We start from the raw sequence: 22,278 nt of genomic DNA on the forward strand, positions 1-22,278 counted from the left end.
TTGTTTAATTTTTAGGATAATAACAGAGATTTTGTATAGTATTGTAGTATTTTGTAGTAGTAGCCTAGCATTATGAGGAAATTCAAAGAGGCGGGAGAAGGCCAAAGCAAAGTGTTAGAACAAGTCCTCAAGTCGGTGCTCTCACAAGGACTTCGGGACGAGACGTTGATAGAGTGTGTGTTATGCTGTGAGGCTCGCGATACTACCCCATGGAAGGTAGCATAAGACAGGGGTCGGTATAATCAGACGCTTTCGCCTCTTACATTAATTATTTTCAAAGTCAAAGAAAGGGATTAATCGGTTCCTCATGAGTGATTCTTTAGGTTCACAGTACAGGAGAAGGGTCAAACTACTTACAGGGTCACAAAACTAACCCTGGAAATGCCCAAAAATTCCTTCGAAAGCCTTGGCCAATGTGCGTGTGTGCTTTGGCGCTGAAATGTTTAGTAATGTAACCTCAGGAAAGGCGGAGATACGCACGAAAGGAGGCTGGACAACAGGTTACCAACGAATGAACGAAAAGGTGCAGTAACATGTTATGTCATGCATTATAATGTTGGTCGGTGTAGGTTGGAGTTTGATTACAGGATAGATCAGATTGAAGAAAAATATACGAATTAAGAGGTTTGTAAAGAAAATATACTGAGCCTTAACGTTTACTCTCTTGCATTGAAAAGTTTACCAGAGATGAGATGAAAGAGTGAAAGTCCTTGTTAATAAATAGCGTTTGTTGTTCCTCTTGCTGTTGTTTTTGTTGTTGTTGTTGTTGCTGCAGTGGTATCAATATTACATACTAACAAACACACACACACACACACACACACACACACACACACACACACACACACACACACACGTAACATAGGCGATTGAAGCTATCCACAAAAATACAGCATTAAAAAAAAAGAGAATTGAAAACATGGACATACTAGACACTGGACACTCTAACGAATGCAAACCGCCCGCTGCCAACACCACCCTATTCTGACCTTCCTTTGTCTCCTTCCCTTCTCCTTCCCTTCTCTCATTGATCTCCTCCCTTCTACTTCCTGCCAAAACCCTCTGGTCGGAGAGCTCAAAATGTGAACATATTCATTTTTGACCTCAGTGACCTTGACCTTTGACCTTTGACCTTGAAAATTGAACTCGTCCGGTGGGGGGCCATTAGTAGTTCACCTATGACGTTTCAACATCCTAGCTGTAATGGTTCAAAAGTTATCCCGTTACAGAGAAAAAATAATTACACAGCTGAAAACAATACCTTCCGCAAAATTCTTTTGCGGGCGGTAAAAAGGTATTGTGGAAAAAATGTTGGCGAATCGATGAATAGAAAAAAAACGCGAAGCAATAATGGAAAACTGTAAACAATATGTAAAATAATAATTATACTACAGGCACGGAAAAGGGAAGAGGGAAGAAAAAAATTGAAATTAAACGATTTAGAGAATACGAAAAATGGACGTTAACAGAAAAGAAAGGTATTGAAAAATTTTGTTTTTATAAAAGAACGGAAATCGTATATAGGAATAAAAATTTCAAGAATGATAAAAAAGAGGTAAGGAAAGAGTTGAAATTAAGTGGGTTAGAGAGTAGAAAGGACGAAGAATAAAGGAAAGAAAGATTATGAAAATGTGAAAAATATAGGTATAAAATATGGAAATCGAAAATAAAAGTGAAAATTAGGAGAATGATAAAAGTAGAGGGAAGAACACACAAAAAAAATAATTAATTGACCCCAAAACATTAACGTAAACAAATTCTTCATCGAGGTGAGAAAAAAATTGCAAAAAATTGAAAAGTTATTAGAAAGTTTATTATTGCAAGTTTTCTTCGATGCAACTTAATTGTTTTTCGTATTTTCTTTTTCTTTCCCTTGTTTATTAGTGACGCAATACTAAATGTTTACTTGTTTTGTTGTTCGATGATAAAAGACAATGAAATAAAAAAAAAATGCTACAGATCACACCCCTGAAAAAAAAATATAGCAAAATAATAAATGATGCTCTCCAGATTACAACATTGAAAAATGCGAAAAAATAAAATATACTACAATTAAAGTAAAATAATACAGGACTGCTTTTTGCCTCTACAATGAGGATTCTTTATTGCATAGAATAAGGTAGAGGAATAGATTTTACTTTGCTTAGATTATAGAAGCTGATATTGTTTATTGCATATATAAAGAATGATACGATTTTTTTTTTTTTACAACAAAGGAGGCAGCTCAAGGGCACACAAAAAAAGAAAACAATAATAAAAAAAAGTCCGCTACTCGCTGCTCCTAAAAAAAGAAACAAAAGAGATGGCCGAAAACAAGATCAAATACGGGAGGAGAGATGTCCTGATATCCTCCTCTTGAAAGAGTTCAAGTCGTAGGCAGGAGGAAATACAGATGAAGGAAGATTGTTCTAGAGTTTACCAGCGTGAGGGATGAAAGAGTGAAGATGCTGGTTAACTCTTGCATAAGGGGTTTGGACAGTATAGGGATGAGCATGAGTAGAAAGTCGAGTGCAGGGGGCGGGAGGGGGAGGCATGCAGTTAGCAAGTTCAGAAGAGCAGTCAGCGTGGAAATATCGATAAAAGATAGAAAGAGAGGCAACATTGCGGCGGAATTTAAGAGGTAGAAGACTATCAGTATGAGGAGGAGAGCTGATGAGAGCCTTAGCCTCCACTATGTCCAGAAGAGCTGTGTGAGTGGAGCCCCCCCACACATGAGATGCATACTCCATACGAGGGCGGACAAGGCCCCTGTATATGGACAGCAACTGTGCAGGGGAGAAAAACTGGCAGAGACGGTACAGAACGCCCAGCCTCAAGGAAGCTGATTTAGTAAGGGATGAGATATGAAGTTTCCAGTTGAGATTTTGAGTTAAGGATAGACCGATGATGTTTAGTGTTGAGGAAGGTGATAGCTGGGTGTCGTCAAAGAATAGGGGATAGTTGTTTGGAAGATTGTGTCGAGTGGATAGGTGGAGAAACTGTGTTTTTGAGGCGTTGAAGGACACCAGGTTCTTCTTGCCCCAATCGGAAAAAAATAGTAAGGTCTGAGGCTAAGCGTTCTGCAGCCTCCAGCCTTGAGTTGTTAAGTTCCTGTAGGGTGGGTCTTCTATTAAAAGAAGTTGAATAATGCAGAGTGGAATCATTGGCGTAGGAATGGATAGGACAGTTCGTTTTGGAAAGAAGATCATCAATGAACAACAGAAAAAGAGTGGGAGATAGGACAGAACCCTGTGGGACACCACTGTTAATAGATTTAGGGGAAGAACAGTGACCGTCTACCACGGCAGAAATAGAACGGTCAGAAAGGAAACTGGAGATAAAGGTACAGAAAGAAGGATAGAAACCGTAGGAGGGTAGTTTGGAAAGCAAAGATTTGTGCCAGACCCTATCATAAGCTTTTGATATGTCCAGCGCAATAGCAAAGGTTTCACCGAAACGGCTAAGAGAGGATGATCAAGAGTCAGTTAAGAAGGCTAGGAGATCACCAGTAGAACGCCCCTTGCGGAACCCATACTGGCGATCAGATAGAAGGTCAGAAGTGGAAAGGTGCTTGTGAATCTTCCGGTTAAGGATTGATTCAAAAGCTTTAGATAGACAAGAAAGTAAAGCTATAGGACGGTAGTTTGAGGGATTGGAGCGGTCACCCTTCTTAGGCACAGGCTGTATGAAGGCATACTTCCAACAAGAAGGAAAGGTAGATGTTGACAGGCAGAGGCGAAAGAGTTTGACCAGGCAGGGTGACAGCACGGAGGCACAGTTTTTAAGGACAATAGGAGGCACTCCATCAGGTCCATAAGCCTTCTGAGGATTGAGGCCAGAGAGGGCGTAGAAAACATCATTTTGAAGAATCTTTATAACAGGCATAAAGGAGTCAGAGGGGGGATGAGTAGAAGGAATATGCCCAGAATCGTCCAGAGTGGAGTTTTTAGAAAAAGTTTGAGAGAAGAGTTCAGTCTTAGAGATAGATGAGACGGCAGTGTTGCCGTCAGGAGTGGAGGGAAAGATGAAGAAGTGAAGTTGGAGGAGATGTGTTTGGCTTGATGCCAGAAGTCACGGGAAGAGTTAGAGAAAGCAAGGTTTTGGCATTTTCTATTAATGAAAGAATTTTTGGTTAGTCTGAGAATAGATTTGGCACGATTTCGGGCAGAACTGTAAAGTTCATAATTAGCATTAGTTTGAAGGCTCTGGTACCTTTTGTGAGCTGCCTCTCTATCATTGACAGCACGAGAACAAGCATTTTAGCGTGAGGAGTAGAGAAAGAACGAGGAATGTATGCCTCCATTTCAGAGACAATCACCTCTGTGATGCGCTGAGCACACACAGAGGGGTCTCTATCCTGGAAGCAATAATCATTCCACGGGAAATCGGGAAAGTACATCCTCAGGTAATCCCACCGAGCTGAAGCAAAATGCCAGAAGCATCGCCTCTTCGGTGGATCCGAAGGGTGTACAGGAGCGATAGGACAGGATGCAGAAATAAGATTGTGATCGGAGGAGCCCAACGGAGAGAACAGTTTGACAGAATAAGCAGAAGGGTTTGAGGTAAGGAAGAGGTCTAGAATGTTGGGCCGGTCTCCAAGACGGTCGGGAATACGTGTAGGGTGCTGGACCAACTGCTCTAGGTCGTTGAGGATAGCAAAGTTGTATGCTTGTTCACCAGGATGGTCAGTGAAAGAGGATGAAAGCCAAAGCTGGTGGTGAACATTGAAATCTCCTAGGATGGAGATTTCAGCGAAGGGAGACTGGGTCAAGATGTGCTCCACTTTAGAATTCAAATAGTCAAAGAATTTTACATAGTTGGTAGAGTTAGGTGAGAGATAAACAGCACAGATGTATTTAGTAATAGAATGACAATGAAGTTTTATCCAGATGGTAGAAAATTCAGAAGAGTCAAGGTTGTGGGCACGAGAGCAAGTGATGTCGTTGCGCACGTAGGCGCAACATCCAGCTTTGGATTGAAATTTAGGATAGAGATAGTAGGAGGGAACAGAGTAGAGATTGCTGTCAGTAGCCTCAGAAACCTGTGTTTCGGTAAGGAAGAGAAGGTGAGGTTTAGAGGAGGAGAGATGATGTTCCACAGAATGAAAATTAGAGCGAAGACCGCGAATGTTGCAGAAATTGAGAAGAAAGAGGTTCGAGGAGTTATCAAGACACCTCTCGGGTCGGCAGCCAGAAGGGGAGTCATCCCTGGGGGAATTTGTGGCCCCCCCCCCAGGCGGGGACTCCGAGGCTTGATGTAGGTGCGCCATTTTGAAATTTTAATTTTGGGAAAAGGTGTATATGTTGTGTGAATGTAGTGTGGTGTGGATAAAGAGAGGATCTGTCTTTAGAGAGCATGCTGAACTACTCTCCGGTGTTGGTGAGACAATAGGGAAACGGTTAGTGAGGACATGGGAAGGGTTTTTGGAGGGCTTCAGCTCCCTTCTCACCTCCCATATATACCTCACCAGGAGTGGCTTGTGCACGTTCGGTAGGTGTCTTCCTACCTACTCCAGTATGGAGTATATATGAGTAGATTTTTGATGCATAGAGTAGAGCTAGAGTAGATTTATATTGCATAGAGTATAGTTAGATAAGATTTATTTTGCGCCGAGCATAGTTAGAGAAGATTTATATTGCATAGAATATGGTTAGAGAAGATTTTATTGCATAGAGTATAGTTAGAGATCTTTATTGCATAGAGTATAGTTAGAGAAGATTTTTATTGCATACAGTATAGTTAGATAATATTTTTATTGCATACATTATAGTTAGAGAAAATTTTTATTGCACAAATTTCCTATACCTCTACCCCCTTTCCGTCTCTTCCTGCTCTTCTTCGCATTCTCTCTCCTTGTCCTCCATCACATTACCTCCTCCCTCCTTTGCTACCACCACCTCCCCCGCCTCCTCCTCCTCCTCCTCCTTTTCCTCCTCCTCCACCTCCTTCTCCTCCTCCTCCTCCCCCGCCTTCCCCCCTGTCCCCTCCTCCTCCTCCCCCCCTCTTTCCCCTCCTCCTCCCCCTCTCTTTCCCCTCCTCCCCCCCGCCTCCCCCACCACCTCCTCCGCCTCCTCCGCCACCACCTCACCCACTTCCTCCTCTCCCCCTTCCTCTTCGACGGCATCCTCCTCCTCCTCCTCCTCCTCCTTCTTCTTCTTACCCTCCTCCTCCTCCTCCTCCTCCTCCTCCTCCTCCCCCCTCCCCTGTTGCCGCCCCTCCCTCTCCTCCTGTAGCAGCGTCCCTTCCGTCTACAGACACAGTTTCTAAGAGGAAAGTCCTGGTGGTTGGGGACAGTCAAGTCAGGCTCATTGACAGGTATTTTTGTTCAAGGGATAAGGAAAATAGGCTTCGAGTGTGCTTTCCCGGGGCAGGCATATAGCACGTATCTGACAGGATGGAGGAAATTTTAGCAGGGGAGGGGACAAGCCTATCGTCTTCTGCAGTTTCGATGGTAATGACATCGATAGAGTAGGTAGCGAAGAGATATTTCGGTGCTTCAGGGAATCGTTCGCTAAAGTGAGAGACTTCGGCGGGGTGCCGGCCGTTTGTGGTGTTTTGCCGAGGAGGGGGGTAGATGAGGGATGGCTTTTCAGAGCCTTAGCAGTTAACAGCAGGCTGGCGGCCCACTGTAGGCGAAATGGTTGGCTTTTCCTAGATAATTGGGACCTCTTTTACGATAAAGGCACCTTGTATGCCAAGGATGGTGTGCACCTGTCACTCCAGGGGGTGGAGGCTCTCGCAGACTCCCTCGAGCGATCACTTAGCACCCTACAGGATTTTTTAGAGTAGGTGAGGGTGGAGGGCCTGTCATCAGTGGTTATGCATCGCATACTGGGACTACGGGGCGCAGGAGTGATCGAAAAGATGTAAGAAAGGATGGGCTAACGGCTTATTACACCAACAGTAGGAGTCTCAGGAACAAGATAGATCTACTGAGGAGGAAAGCATGTGTCGAGAAATTCGACATTATAGCTATCACGGAAACATGGGTTGATACTGCAAACAAAAACTTTATGTCGGAGTATGAAATTTATGGTTATCAGATATTTCACAAAGATAGAAAGGGAAGAAGGGAGGGGGGGTGGCACTTTATGTTAAAGACACACTTAAATGATCTGCTAACAACTCTTTTCAAACAACTGGCGACTCAGAATCAGTTTGAGTGGACGTCCACAAAGGGAATAACAATCTAATTCTAGGGGTTCTTTACAGGCCACCCGACCTTAGCAGGCAGGACACTGATATACTACTCCAAGAGGTATGCAGGGCTAGCAGGGGCAAAAATGTCTGCATAATGGGGTATTTTAACTATAGGAATATAGACTGGGAAGGCGTGGTGGATGATCTAGAATCTGAGGATTTTCTGAAAGTAATACAAGATAATTTTCTCAAGCAGACAGTAACTGAACCCACCAGGGGTAACAACATTCTAGATTTGGTCTTAACTAACACCGATAATATGATCAGCGAGCTAGATGTTGGGGGAGAACTAGGTGGCAGTGATCACAAGGAAATTAGGTTTAAATTAGACTGGGCGGTGACCCATGAACTCAACTCTGTGTTGGTGCCTGCTTTTAGAAGAGCTGATTATGAGTGGCTCAGAAGACACCTTGAGGAGGTAAACTGGGGAACCTTAGGGCTGGATGAGGGCCAGATCTCAGGGCTGGAATCGGAAAGACAGGGGAACCATGTATAAATGACCTACAACAAATGGATGAACCGCAGACTCAAGTATGAGCTTGGCTTGAAGAGAGGAATTTATAGGAGAAAAAAAGAACGGAGAAACCAACCTCAGGGGTAGGTATGTTGAGCTAGCCAGGTCGGTGAAGAAGAACACCCGCCTAGCAAAAATAAATTATGAGATTAGGGTAGCCAACGAGGCCAAGAGTGATCTCAAGGGCTTCTTCAAATTCTACAGAACGAAAACAAGGAACAGAATTGGACCGTTGAAAACAAACACGGGTGAGCTCGTTGAGAACGGAGAAGATATGAGTCAAATGATTAATGACTATTTCCTCTCAGTTTTCACCCAGGAAAATCTAACAACCATTCCGGAGAGAGTTCAGGTATATGAGGGCGAAGAGAACGACAAGTTGAGGGATGTGATCATCACTAGGCAAGTAGTCCAGGATGAGATTAGTAGGTTCAAGAAAAAAAATCGCCGGGCCCAGACGAAGAATTCCCAAGGGTTCTGAAAGAGTGCAAGGAGGTCCTTAGTGGCCCACTTACCGATATCTTTAAAATGTCGGTAAATTCTGGGTATGTGCCCGATCAATGGAAAGTAGCTAATGTGACGCCGATTTTCAAAAAGGGAGACAAGTCAGCCACCTCATATCATTGCCCAATAAGCTTAACATTAGTTGTAGGAAAGATGTTGGAGTCAATTATAGCCGGGAGCATTCGGGACCATCTAGAAAAGCATAATTTAATTCATGATTCACAGCATGGATTCACAAAGGGAAGGCCTTGCCTTACTAACCTGTTGTCCTTCTATACTAAAGTAATCGAGGCGGTTGACCGAAATGAAAACTATGACATAATGCATCTAGATTTCAGTAAAGCGTTCGACAAAGTTCCCCATCATCGGCTATTACTAAAATTACAGGCTCACGGCGATGATGGGAAAGTTTTGAACTGAATGGGGCAGTGTTACGAGTGGAGTCCCTCAAGGGTCGGTGCTGGGTCCTCTGCTTTTTATTATTTACATCAATGACTAGGACACAGGAATTAGTAGTGATGTCAGTAAGTTCGCAGATGATACCAAGATCGGTAGAGTAATCCAATCCATGGTGAGGTAAGGTGCCTTGTATAGGTCAACCGGCCCCTTGCAGACTCCTTACGTTCTTATGTTCTTCTTATGTACGTTCTTATATCGCATAGAGTATAGTTAGAGAATATTTTTATTGCATAGAGTATAGTTAGAGGAATTTTTTATATATCATATAGTATAGTTAGAAAAGATCTTTATTGCACAGAGAATTCCATCGAGTATAGTTATAGTGAGTAGATTATAGTTGGATAAGATTATTTTAGAATATAGTTAGAGTAGATATTTTATTGCATAGAGTATAGTTAGGCAGTGAGTAAAGTTAGAGAAAATATTGCAGAGAGTAGAGAGTAGTAGTTTTTTTTTTATTGCAGTGAATACAAAAGAAATATAAAATTGGCTCAAACTGAAACAAAATCGATGAATAGAAAAAAAAGGGGAAGAAATGAAGAAGCATTGTAAACTACATGAAACAAAAACGTTAACCATAAAACGTCACGAAAATTATTAAAAATAAGAAAAGAAAAAAAAAAGGAAGAAAAGAGATCGCAGGGCTGAGAAACGCAATAATTAATAACAGCAAAAGTTATGCCCCACACAAACAAACAAAAAAACGAGGGCACCCAAAAACCGTCCCACAATCTTGACGAGAAAAGAAAATTCAGAAACGAAGAAAAAATTAAGAGGTTGGGAAAAAATTGTTGAACTAATATAATCTGAATACACACACACACACACACACACACACACACACACACACACACACACACACACACACATACACACACGCACGCACACACACAAAAAAAAGACACTCAGACAAAAAACAACACCATTTATCAACCAAAACAGACCTAGAAATACTTGAAACACTTGAAACAAAGCAAACCATGAAAAAGAAAACAATTTATCCAAAAATATGGAAAACTTCAGGAGCTGCTAAAATGACGGTTAAGAAACACACACACACACACACACACACACACACACACACACACACACACACACACATACATATCCATGTTACACATACACAGACAAAACCTCAACCGATCAAACAAGAAAATCCGAAAAGAAAATTAAACCACAAAAAAATCTAAGACGAAAAAAAAGGAAAAACACCCACAAACAACACATCGAAAAAAAAACACCACACCAAAAAACAGGAGTCTGCACGAAATTTCCCAAACAGCAGAGCGCGATCCCTTAATCAGCCTGTGGATTCTGCGGCACGAGGGAACAGATTTACTGGAATCTAACCCCGAATTTGAACCAAGAGAATGGGTAATAACGCCGGCCTGATAAAACACTGTAACGTTAATAAAACCAACTGATGGACTCGGCCGCTGGTACAGGACGTCTACAACAGAGGTTTTGGACCACCAATACGAAGGTGGATAAAGCAGGGAGAATATAGTGTGAGAAATAACGGACGCTTGGTATATAATAAACATTGGAACGTCATTAAAACCAACTGATGGACTCGGGCACTGTTTCAAGACGTCTGCCGCCAGCGCACGAGGACCATCTAAACGAGTAAAAATAAAGCAGAGAGAATTTAGCGAGGGAAATAACGGGGGCGAGGTATATATAAAGGAGGAGAGAGGAGACAGGGATGAGAGATAAATAAAAGGAAACACACACGAAACAGCGCCCCGTGGCAGAGGAAGGGCGGGATATAGTGAAATGTGGCCAGCAATATCCGTAGAGTTTTGGCGCCTACCTCCGACCGACGCACCCGCCCGCTCTCCCGCTGTCTCTATCTTTCTCTCCTCTTCCGGCTGGTCGTTTTGTCTGTCGTTCTTTCTCTCTCTTTCTCTGTCTTTTTTGTGTTTTTTGTTTCTTTATGCTTTCTTTTGTTTGTGTGTGTGTTGGGGAGGTCGCTGCGCCATAACCAACGTTCTGTCAATAAACGTTTCTAATGACCAGAAAACACGACACAGGGACTGCGAACGTTTCTGCCAATCCTGGTGCTAGTGGTGCTGGAGCCCTAAACACTGACACCACTACCACCACCACAACCACCGCCACACACACACACACACACACACACATACACACATCACACACACACACATACACACACACACACACACACACACACACTCACACACACACACACACACACACACACACACACATACGAAAAAAAACGCCGTAAAACACACATACAAAAAAACTGCCAAAAAATAAAACGGAACCTCTCAGCAGACCACCACTGTCACCACCACCACCAGCACCACCTCCACCCCCCCCCCTCCCCACCACCACCACCTCAACCACCACCACCACCACAACCTTCACCACCGCTATCACCCTCACCAGTAACAACAACAACAAAAATATCAGCAGCTCTAACGCCAATATTGCATTTCCAGCGACATTCGTATGGAGTATGCATCTCATGTGTGGGGGGGCTCCACTCACACAGCTCTTCTGGACAGAGTGGAGGCTAAGGCTCTTCGTCTCATCAGCTCTCCTCCTTATACTGATAGTCTTCTACCTCTTAAATTCCGCCGCAATGTTGCCTCTCTTTCTATCTTCTATCGATATTTCCACGCTGACTGCCCTTCTGAACTTGCTAACTGCATGCCTCCCCCCCTCCCGCGGCCCCGCTGCACTCGACTTTCTACTCATGCTCATCCCTATACTGTCCAAACCCCTTATGCAAGAGTTAACCAGCATCTTCACTCTTTCATCCCTCACGCTGGTAAACTCTGGAACAATCTTCCTTCATCTGTATTTCCTCCTGCCTACGACTTGAACTCTTTCAAGAGGAGGGTATCAGGACACCTCTCCTCCCGTATTTGATCTTCCTTTCGGCCACCTCTTTTGTATCTTTTTTTAGGAACAGCGAGTAGCGGGCTTTTTTTTTATTATTGTTTTCTTTTTTTGTGTGCCCCTGAGCTGCCTCCTTTGTTGTAAAAAAAAAAAAAAAAATTCACACCGCCATTACTAGCTTACTAACGGAGATTATACACCAGGAGGCGCGTCGCTTCACTCACCTGCAGAGTCCACCCCAGACGGTCAACCCAGTCAAGCCTCCACGCAGCTGCCCTTTCCATGCTAAGAACCCATCAGTAATAATATGTGATGATACTACTGCTACTACTACTACTACTACTACTACTACTGCTAATAATAATAATAATAATAATAATAATAATAATAATAATAATAATAATAATAATAATTATTATACTACTACTACTACTACTACTTCTAATAATAATAATAATAATAATAATAATAATAATAATAATAATAATAATAATAATAATAATAATAACAATAATAATAATAACAACAACAAAAACAACAACATCAACAACAGCAACAACAACAACCTAGCTCATCAATGACTCAGTGGTATTCTATATTGACTTTACTCTCATAGCCCGCGTTCAATCCCCCGCACTGGGTGTACATTTCGAGATTCAATGAAGGAATTTACACGCAAGCATATACATCTCTATATTTTTTTACGTTTCTGCCTATGGCGCCGGTAAGCCTTGGTGGGGCCTGGTGGTCGGCCGTCATAGCCTGGTATGGTGAAAACAAGTGTTCATAGTGGCGCTATCATGTTTGGCTTATGCTGCCCCCCGGAGCTCATGTCTGATCCGGTCTTTAGAGAGAGAATCTAGAGACCGGGTTGACAGGTGGTCTTCAGGATAGCATATGGTTAGTCTTTGGCCACTCGGCAGTGACCGAAAAATCCTAGTTTGTGGCAGCGGGCGGGTCGCGAACTAAAGTAGCGGCAAACGCGCGCTAAGCATTCAGCCACCGCCTCCCCTGCCAAATCTGACAAATTCTTGCAATATATTTGTTTCTTTATCTCCTACTATAAATTTATCCATCTTAAAAATACGTAAGTGTTTCTATCATTCAGTTTAATAATCTATTTGTTCGTTCACCAATAATATATCTATTAATTACCTATCTACCTGTCTTCTGATTTATCTATTTATGTATATCCATCTAGCTACTTCTATCTTCATATCCATTCGTTCACCCTCATCACGCTTGGCCATAATCAATTTCAATAACAATTAATTTCGCCTCGCCGCGGTTATAATGCTTTTTTCATTATCATTCAACGTGAAGTACATCGTTGCCCTTATCAAATCATGCTTCACGCGCTGCTGTTCAACGCGCCGCGCGTCGCCTCGCCTCGCCCCTGTCTCTTTGTGTCCAGTGAACGACAATTTCGACTCGAGTCCGTTCCGCGGACGTTGACCCCAAAACATGGAGCAAACAAACCGGCCAGCGCTCAGGGCATGGCAGGACCTTCAATCACGGTGTTTTTTATTAGTTCTTTGAAGTTACGCTCTGTTTATGTAGCGTTCTGTTTATTGCACGTTCTTCTGCTTATGTCACGTTCTGTTTATGGCACGTTCTGTCTGGCACGTTCTTCTGCCTATGTAATGTTCTTTTTATGGCACGTTCTTCTGCTTATGTCACATTCTGTTTATGGCACGCTCTGTTTATAGCACGTTCTGTTTTTGGCACGTTCAGCTTATGTCACGTTCTGTTTATGGGACGTTCTTCTGCTTATGTCACGCTCTGTTTATGGGACGTTCTTCTGCTTATGTCACGTTCTGTTTATGGGACGTTCTTCTGCTTATGTCACGTTCTGTTTATGGAACGTTCTTCTGCTTATGTCACGTTCTGTTTATGGGACGTTCTTCTGCTTATGTCACGTTCTGTTTAAGGAACGTTCTTCTGCTTATGTCACGTTCTGTTTATGGGACGTTCTTTTGCTTATGTCACGTTCTGTTTATGGGACGTTCTTCTGCTTATGTCACGTTCTGTTTATGGGACGTTCTTCTGCTTATGTCACGTTCTGTTTATGGGACGTTCTTCTGCTTATGTCACGTTCTGTTTATGGGACGTTCTTCTGCTTATGTCACGTTCTGTTTATGGAACGTTCTTCTGCTTATGTCACGTTCTGTTTATGGGACGTTCTTCTGCTTATGTCACGTTCTGTTTATGGGACGTTCTTTTGCTTATGTCACGTTCTGTTTATGGCACGCTCTATTTATGGCACGTTCGATTTATGGGACGTTCTTTTGCTTATGTCACGTTCTGTTTATGTGACGTTCTTCTGCTTATGTCACGTGTTGTTTATGGCACGTTCTTCTGCTTATGTCACGTTCTGTTTATGGCACGTTCTTCTGCTTATGGCACGTTCTGTTTATGACACATTCTTCTGTGTATGGCGCGTTCTGGTGATGGCACGTTCTTCTACTTATGTCACGTTCTGTTAATGACACGTTCTGTTAATGGCACGTTCTGTTAATGGCACGTTCTGTTAATGGCACGTTCTGTTTATTGGACGTTCTGTTAATGTCACGTTCTGTTTATTGCACGTTCTTTTAATACCACGTTCTATTTATTGCACGTACTGTTTATGGCACGTTCTGTTAATGGCACGTTCTGTTTATTGCACGTTCTGTTAATACCACGTTCTGTTTCTTGCACGTACTGTTTATGGCACGTTCTTTTTATTGCACGTTCTGTTTGTCACGTTCTGTTTATGACAGGTTATGTTTATGTCACGTTCCTTTTATGACATATTCCTCTGTTTATGGCACGTTCTGTTTTCCATTTCTCTTGCCATTTTGATACATTAAGGAGCATATATAAATGGTTTTAGGTTCCTGTGAATAGGGTCGTTGTTCTGGTTTATATTCTATTTTCTGTTATTTTTCTTACTTGAGAACGTAAAGGTAACAGTGTAGCATTCCATTTTTTCATTCCCCTTAGGTCGGTATTCTCAGACGCTTCCGCTTTTCACATCAACTGTTTCCAAGGGCCAAAAAGGAGATTAATCGGGGTCACATGAGAGTTGTTGTTTTTTCCTCGTTTATGGCACAAAAGTCTTGTCAAACTACCAGCGGGGTCATAACACTACCCATGGAAAGGCCCACTGCTCATACGAAAGCCTTGTCAAATGTGTGTGTGTGTGCTTAGGCTTCGAAATGTTTAAGAATATGGTCCAGTCTAGCGCAATAGGGTCGTTGTATTCTGGATTAAATTCTAGTTTCCTATTACTCCTTCTGTGTAAATATCGTATAGGGAAGTGTAGTATTCTCAGACGCTTCCGCCCTTCACATCAACTATATTTCCAAAGTGCGTGTGTGTGTGTGAATATGACCCTAACTTTGGTGATACATTGAAGAGCATATGCAGTTTTGGGTCCCCGTGAATAGGGTCGCTGTATACTGGTTTGCATTATCGTTCTGGCCGTGCACACATTTTTCTTGCATCATTTCCACCGCGTAATCTCGTTGGCGGCAGAGGCTGTGGAGGGCAATGCCGCATTCTGTTTCTACTCAACTGGTTTTTCCTGGTCTGCTCTCCCGAACTTCATTTTGGGAACGTAATTTCGTGTGAGGGGGTTGTGTGTGTGTGTGTGTGTGTGTGTGTGTGTGTGTGTGTGTGTGTGTGTGTGTGTGTGTGTGAGTCGGTGTAGTAGTCTGTTTTTTATTACTTCTTTTTATTTTCTTCTACAGTCAGTTTTGAGGATAATCTAAGAGCGAGATGGGTTGATATTTGTTCTTGATGGATTGATATTTTTTTCGCTGATCAAATAACTGGGAGCATTCTACTGGAGGCGCGTCACTTCACTCACTCGCCGCCTCGACTCCCGACAGTGCCCCCGAGCAAGTTTTCACGCAACCGCCCTGTCCATCCGAAGTCCCTCCCGGCAGGATCGGCTAACTTGCCCAAGCTATGAGTTGCCTGGGCGTCCCATTGGCCTCCTCCACTCAGGCCACTCCTATGAGCAGGATCGACGTCCGGTAGACGCGCCAAGTGCCCGTATAGCCGGAGTTGGCGTTCACGGACTAAGCTGGTAACAGGCCGATTCAGTTTCACGGAGCAGTCGCTGGTTCTACACGAAGTCATTCTAGCGATACCCCATGACCTTGCTGAGAAACTTGTAACAAAGGCATCGACACGCCTCTACAAGTCACTGTTCAGCGGCTATGCCTCACAGCCGCACAGTATGACAGGGAGCACGAGCTATTAGAAGTTTCAATCTTTGTCTCGTGATTCATGTTTTTTTTTTAATTTTCTACAAGCGTTTATTTAACGATGAGCCCAGGAGTGTTTTAAGATACTTTCATTCGCATCCATTTCATTTTTCTGCTAATACTAAACTCTTTTTACCTACTCTTTCTGTGTGGTCTGAGAAATCCATTAGGTAGATCTTCGTGGCTGAGAATGTAAGCTTTTTTTTATATGCAATCCCATCAAGGCAAGAGTACAACTTTGAAACTTTGAAAGTATTCGGTTTCTGCCTAACTTTCTAACTCTTTCCATGACGGCCTGGGAGGTGCATTATAATTTAAGTTTAATTTGTTTTTTTTAATATTCATTATTTTTTTTTTAAGGCGAGAATCAAGTGTTAATATATCTCTACATACAAGTGTGAACGTAACAAAGAAAGAAATCTTCAGAATGCTTTATATATCTGTCCAGTGGCAGAGACAATTCAGGAGCACAGAAGAAACTGGTGAGAAAAGGAATATTGCTCTCTAAATTTTTTTTAACTTTCCTAAGATTTATTTTTGCTTTCATGTTCTTTTCAATGCTATGTTTTCCCTCTAACCTGTTTTCCCTGATTAAATGTCATTTCGATTTTCAAAAATTTATGTTCTTCCCTCATTTTTTCGGCATTCTCTCTTAGGTTGTCACTGTGTTCTTTTTTTATCCCAAACACACACACACACACACACACACACACACACACACACACACACACACACACACACACACACACACAAACTGACTAACTCACACACACAAAACAAAAAAAATGACCCCAAAACATTAACGTAAAAAAAGACTTCATCGAGGTTAGAAAAAAAACTGCAAAAAAAGGAAAGTAATTAGAAAGTTATGAAAACATTAAATTTCAAGTTTCTTATTCCAGGTTTTCTTCGATGTATCTTAATTGTTCTTCGTATTTTCTTTTTCTTTCCCTTGTTTATTACTGACGCAATGCTAATGTTTTCTTGTTTTGTTGTTCGATGATAAAAAAAATGAAATAAAATAAAAAGTTATCCCATATCACACCCCTGAAAAATATATATATATATATATATATATATATATATATATATATATATATATATATATATATATCTATATATATATATATATATATATATATAGATATATATTTTTTTTTTCAGGGGTGTGATATAGGATGAGTTTTATTTTATTTCGTTTTTTTCATCGGTCAACACCAACAAAAAAATTATATATATATATATATATATATATATATATATATATATATATATATATATATATATATATATATATATCCCATCCCAAGTCCCTCCCGGCAGGATCGGCTGACTTGCCCAAGCTATGAGTTGCCTGGGCGTCCCCTTATCCTCCTCCACTCAGGGTTGTCTCGAGCAAACAATCCTATGAGCAGGATCGACGTCCGGTAGACGCGCCAAGTGCCCGTATAACCGGAGTTGGCGTTCACGGACTAAGCTGGTAACAGGCCGATTCAGTTTCACGGAGCAGTCGCTGGTTCCACACGAAGTCATTCTAGCGATATGCCATGACCTTGCCGAGAAACTTGTAACAAAGGCATCGAAACGCCTCTACAAGTCACTGTTCAGCGGCTATGCCTCACAGCCGCACAGTATGACAGGGAGCACGAGCTATTAGAAGTTTCAATCTTTTCTCGTGATTCATGATTTTTAATTTTCTACAAGCATTTATTTAACGATGAGCCCAAGAGTGTTTTAAGATATTTTCATTCGCATTCATTTAATTTTTTTGCTACCACTAAACTCTTTTTAACCTACTCTTTCTGTGTTGGTCTGAGAAATCCATTAGGTAGATCTTCGTGGCTGAGATTGTAAGCTTTTTTTATATGCAAACCCATCAAGGCAAGAGTGCAACTTGAATTCATTTGAAAGTATTCGGCTTCTGCCTAACTCTTTCTAGCTCTTCCCTTGCCTAACTCTTCATATGACGGTCTGGGAGATGCATTATAATTTAAGTTTAATTTCAGGTTTTTTTTAATATTCATTATTTTTTTAAGGCGAGAATCAAGTGTTAATATATCTCTACATACAAGTGTGAACTAACAACACACTCTACTCACCTCTGTAAAGCGTTGAGCGGTCTCACACTTTCTGTTTCTCCAAGGTTGCGTCCCGGTAACAAATTCGGTAGAACGTGTGGCAGGCGGGTCTGTCTCCTCCCCGGCCGCCCAACACAGCTCCGGGCGGCGGTGCGCGTGTGTGTGTTTGTTTACTTCTAACTGGCCTCGCCTAGCGCCCCGACGATTGGCCGCGGCTGCAAAGAAAGGAAATACTGTTATAGGGTCATATACTTAAGCATTTCGTTGCCCGAGTACACATACTTGACAAGGCATTCGTAAGAGTTTTGAAATTTTCCAGGGGTAGTTGTATGACCCTGGTGGTAGTCTGACCCTTCTTCTGTACCATGAACTAAAGAAACACACATATGACAAGGCATTCCTAGGAGTTTTTATTATTTCCAGAGGTAGTTGAATATCCTTGGTAGTAGTCTGACCCTTCTTCTGCACTATGAGCTAAAGAGATACATACTTAACAAGGCATTCGTAGGAGTTTTGGGCATTTCCAGTGTTAGTTGTATGACCTGGTGGTAGTCTGACCCTTTTGCTGTACCATGAATTAAAGAAACATGTAGTTGACAAGGGATTCGTAGGAATTTTAACATTGCCAGGGGTAGTTGAATGACCCAGGTGGTAGTCTGACCATTCTTCCGTACCATGAAATAAAGAAAACACTCATGAGAACTGCAAAGCGGCTGCAAAGAAAGGGCATACTGTTAAAGGGTGACATTCTTAAGCACTTCGTCGCCCAAGCACACATATTTGACAAAGCTTTCGTAGAAGATTTGAGCAATCACGTCCCGACATAGTGTTCAAAAGATATTCATTTCAAAAGCTAAGAAAATGAGGAAGAAGAAGAAGAAGAAGAAGATGGAGATGAAGAAGAAGAAGAAGAAGTAGAAGAAGAAGAAGAAGAAGAAGAAGAAGGAAAAGAAGAAGAAGAACAAGAACAAGAACAAGAACAAGAAGAACAAGAGCAAAAAGAGGAAGAAGAAGAACAAGAACGAGAACAAGCAGAAAACATGAACAAGAATAATTTAAAAGAAAAAAGAAAAAGAAGAGGAAGAAGAGGAAAAGAAGAGGAAGAAGAAGAAGAAGAAGAAGAAGAAGAAAAAAAAGGAGAACAAGAACAAGAAGAAGAAGAAGAAGAAGAAGAAGAAGAAGAAGAAGAAGAAGAAGAAAAAGAAAAAGAAGAACAAGAAGAACAAGAACATGAACAAGAAGAGGAAGAAAAGAAAAGAAGAAGAACAAGCAGAAAAAAACAAGAACAATAAAAAAGAAGAAGAAAAAGAAGAGGAATAAGAAGAACAAGAACAAGAACAAGAACAAGAACAAGATCAAGAACAAGAAGGAGAAGCAGAAGAAGAAGAAGAAGAAGAAGAAGAAGAAGAAGAAGAAGAAGAAGAAGAAGAAGAAGAAGAAGAAGAAGAAGAAGAAGAAGAGAATCAAAACAAGAACAAGAACAATAAAAAAAGAAAAAGAAAAGGAAGAAGAAGAAGAAGAAGAAGAGGAAGAAGAAGAAAAAGAAGAAGAAGAAGAAGAAGAAGAAGAAGAAGAACAGGAACAAGAACATGAAGAAGAAGAAGAAGAAGAACAACAACAACAACAACAACAACAACAACAACAGCAAAGGGAAAATCTGAGAAAAAAACGGAAGAAAGAGAAGAAGAAGAGAGACAAAAGTTGGCCGTAAGATGAAGAGCCAAGAAACGATCATCATGAATTAGAGAGAAAACAAACAAAGGGTGGACATGTCTGAATGACTAAAAACAGGAAATGAACACACGCCCGAACGTAGTCTCAAATATATCGGCGCATCAGTTCGTCTGTTTGAAAAGCCTCTCTTTGTGGAAGTAGCTGGGATTGCCATGGACTGTTTTGTGTTACTGGTGATAGTTTTACACGATTTAAGCATCTTGAACGAAAATAAAAAACACTCATGGCCTGTTTGAAGAGCCTGTCATAGAAGTGGCTGGGTTTTCCACGGACTGTTTTGTGATGCTGGTGATAGTTTTACACGACTTCTACATCTTGAACGATAAAAAAAAAATACCCAAGCGAACCCGGTTAATCTTGTCTGTGATCCTGGGAAATAGTCGTTGTGGGAGCCCGAGACGTTTAAGAATATGGACCTTATGGCTGTATTACAAGTCGAATCAGAGAAGCTTCGGGTCCCTACAAAGGTCGGTTTAGGGGTCGTACTACAAGTCCGATCCGAGAAGTTTCGGGTCCCTACAGCTTTCGGGATGAATAACACTGTAGGGACCCGAAACTTCTCGAATTGGACTTGTAGTACGGCCCCTAAACCGACCTATGTAGGGATCCGAAACTTTTCGGATTCGACTTGTAATACAGCCCTTAGTCCGACTGTGTCACGCAAAGAGCTGGTAAAAGATGGACAGCCAAAGTAATAGAGTGGTGACCTAGAGATTGTGGAAGTATGGAATTATAACCTTTGCCGGGGCAGGATGCAATACACTAACACCAAACGGAGAACCAGGTGGAGAACGTTAGGAAAGGCCTTGAGAGAGAGAGAGAGAGAGAGAGAGAGAGAGAGAGAGAGAGAGAGAGAGAGAGAGAGAGAGAGAGAGAGAGAGAGAATAATGTATTCCTGGACAAGTGTGTAATCTCAGTGACGTGTGAAATGCAAGGTCTGTGTGTGTGTGTGTGTGTGTGTGTGTGTGTGTGTGTGTGTGTGTGTGTGTGTGTGTGTGTCTGTCTTTTTTGTCTCTCTCTCTCTCTCTCTCTCTCTCTCTCTCTCTCTCTCTCTCTCTCTCTCTCTCTCTCTCTCTCTCTCTCTCTCGGTACCGTTAACCATCCTATTAACATCACATCAGAGGAAAGCGTTGAACAAATACGATTACCTCATCTTTTATGCACGAGGAATATAGAGTGGCAGCAAAAACAGTTAACATGACAGGGAAAGAGACAAGCTTGGGACAGACACACACAATCCGCTCTACCACCGTACCCTAGAGGTACGGTGGAGGAACTTGACGCCTTACGAAGTACACAGATAGAAAAGGGAAGCTAGAAAGAGGACGTCAAGGAATGGAAAGAACACATGGATTGGATTGCAGAAGATAAATTAATGAAAAAAACAACTCGTGTGTCCTGCCAGTCCTGAAGTATGGTGGATCAACTTGACGCCTTACGAAGTACATAGAGGTAAAAAGGAAAGCTAAGAAGCGTACAAACAGGAATGGAAGGAACAAGGCTGGGTATAGTAGGAACATAGACTGCGTCGGAGGAGAAAAAGGGTAAAAGAAGTTTAGAACAACCGAGCAAATCACACTCCACTGCGTTACGGACTAGAGCATCGATCCTGCATACGGTATGACTTCCGCCCAGAGTATAAGTAAACTGTCCCTCCCTCCCTCCCTTCCTTCCTCTCCTGAGCCCGTATTCTTATAAGCATTTCAGCTCTCAGGCGCACATATTTGACACGGTTTTTGCAGGAGTTTTAGAAATTTTCAGGGATAGTTTAATGACCCTGGTGGTAGTTTGTCCGTTCTTCTGTATCAGTAACCTAAGAAAACACTCATGAGAACCTTCTTGATCTCCTTTTTGTCCCTTGGAAAAAGTTGATGTGAACGGCGGAGGCGTCTGACAATACCGACCCTGGGCCTGTTATGTGGTCGCGGTGGTCGAAGGGCTACAGAGTCAAGCCTTGGGAATAGATAACGCTAGCGATGAGGTTCGAAGCAGGGAAGGCAGCTCAAGGGAAAAAAAAAACAGCAACAAGAGCCCGATTGACGCTGCTCCAACGAGAGAAAACAGAAAGAGACGCCAGAAGAGAGGTCAGTATCGGGTGGAGGAGTGACTTGATACTCTCCTCTTAGCCCGTTGAGCCCTACCAATAATCACGAAGTTATAACAGCTGAAGCACATAAAATCACTCCCCACAGTAAGAGAACACGCAGAACACACCTGCTGAAAGGCGGAGCGTTCTGCGTGTCATCCAGCGCGTGGTAGGGGGACGGAGATGCGGCGTGCCAGACGTACGTCAGCATCACACGTTGGGCAGTGGTTTACTCGTTCATTACATGAGACATAGGATTCACAACATGAAACTCTCAGAATGTTCCCGAGCACAGCCACATTTCTTATAGTAGCATACAACTCTCCTTTCTGTGAAGCTTTGGGACAACGGCTGTGCAACGTGTTGCTTGTCGTGGTGACTGGGCAGCCTTGGTGCGCCTCTACCACCCAGCTTCGATGCTTATAGTTTTGCTCCCAAAACGAGAAAAAAGGTCATCATCATCATCATCTGAGGGTAGATGAGGTGGTGGTGATGGTGGTGGTGGAGGTTATGAGCGAGCACTCACGCTGGAACCACGTTCCTCCACATCCTCTACTGTAGGGACGCGTTCTTCTCCAGAAGAGTCATCAGATGCAC

This window comes from Eriocheir sinensis, chromosome 5 (assembly GCF_024679095.1).
Source record: "Eriocheir sinensis breed Jianghai 21 chromosome 5, ASM2467909v1, whole genome shotgun sequence".
NCBI classification, from domain to species: Eukaryota; Metazoa; Arthropoda; class Malacostraca; order Decapoda; family Varunidae; genus Eriocheir; species Eriocheir sinensis.